Here is a 1,503-nt window from a genome sequence, read left to right as displayed (position 1 = left end):
GTACATGCCATAACACAGCTTTTTCAAACACTTCTTGTATGATGAATTTCAAGTCATATTTGAGGTTGGTGAGAAGCATAGGGAGTGGACTTTTACACCAAACCTCCCAACGTGTTCACATAGTTCTAATTTCTTCCGTACCCACTCATCCTGCCCATTGTTGTCCAATCACTTTTTAAAAAGACCTAAATGTACTAATTTTCTGCCCGAATCGTCTCCATTATGAGTAGATTAAATCTAAACTCCATAGTAGGGTTATAAAGATCTTATGTAATAAGATGCTTTGACGTACATTTTCCAGGTTTATTTTTCTCTATTCTTACTTATCCTCCTCTCCTCTAACCGGTTCTTATATTTAGTGTGCATCAGAATAAGATCATAAGCTCATTAAAAACTGCAGATTCTTGTGTCATATCTCTTGACATCTGGCAGTGATTTCTTAGAATTGGAATTTTTGACAAGCAAAGCAGTAGATAATCAAATCTCGGTTTGAGAAACAGTGGCCTAAACCCTGTTCCACCAAATGTCTTCTCATTCTTTCAAAAGCCCATCTCAGTTTATACCTCCCCACCTTTGTATCCTTATTTAAATTCCTTTCTTTCCTTTTTTTCCTGATTAATTGAACTTCTACCAATCCTTCATGATCTGACTTGAGTATTCTCTTTGAAACTTTTGCACAGAGTTAGTGTTCCTTTCATACTTTGCATGCATGTTGAATGCTCATATTTGTATTAATCTCCCTCAATCAATTTAGAATTTCTTCTAAAGGCTGAGAACTTCTTGGTCATTTTTGTACCATACTCTAGAGCTTGGACAATGTCTAACACATACAAATAAATGTCCAATAAATGATTTTTGATTAAATGAATAAGTGAGTTGATGAAGGTTCTTGGCTTTTATATTTAACATCAGATTAACATCATATCTAAACAGATATTATAGTTTAGAAATTATTTGCTTGGATTCTGCCTTGGGGCATAGATATTAAGCAATTTTTCTCATTTAGTAAGAACAATTAGGAATTTTTCTAAATAATTCATAATATAAGGTGTTGTTAATAGTTTAATAATTAAAATCCAACTTTAATATTGTACTTGGTATAAGATTTTTGAAAAATCGAATAGTACAAATAAATCTGTGTCCTACAGCTGATTAATTTATTTGGCAATAGAAAGCTTCAGATTGCATTTCAATTACATGACTTTAAATAGACTTTGAAATGTTAATATATCAAAGTCCAATGATGACAAATGTTTGTCTTACCAGGTGGTTTTACTTTGAACCCAGGAACAACAAGAATGAAAACAAATAACAAAGAAATTTTTAGATCCATACCAGTTTCAAAAAATTTATATTTTGGATACATTTTTGAATAGGGAGTTATCAGAAATCTAGGCGTAACTGATATGAGAATTTTCCATCTGGTCTCTTGTTTCAAATTAATAAAAAACACTCATAAATAAAGGACAAATCTGTTTAAGTGATAGTCATTCATTTAACATA

Source organism: Pteropus alecto, unplaced genomic scaffold (genome assembly GCF_000325575.1).
Source record: "Pteropus alecto unplaced genomic scaffold, ASM32557v1 scaffold718, whole genome shotgun sequence".
Classification (NCBI taxonomy): Eukaryota; Metazoa; Chordata; class Mammalia; order Chiroptera; family Pteropodidae; genus Pteropus; species Pteropus alecto.
This window is presented reverse-complemented; position numbering follows the sequence as displayed.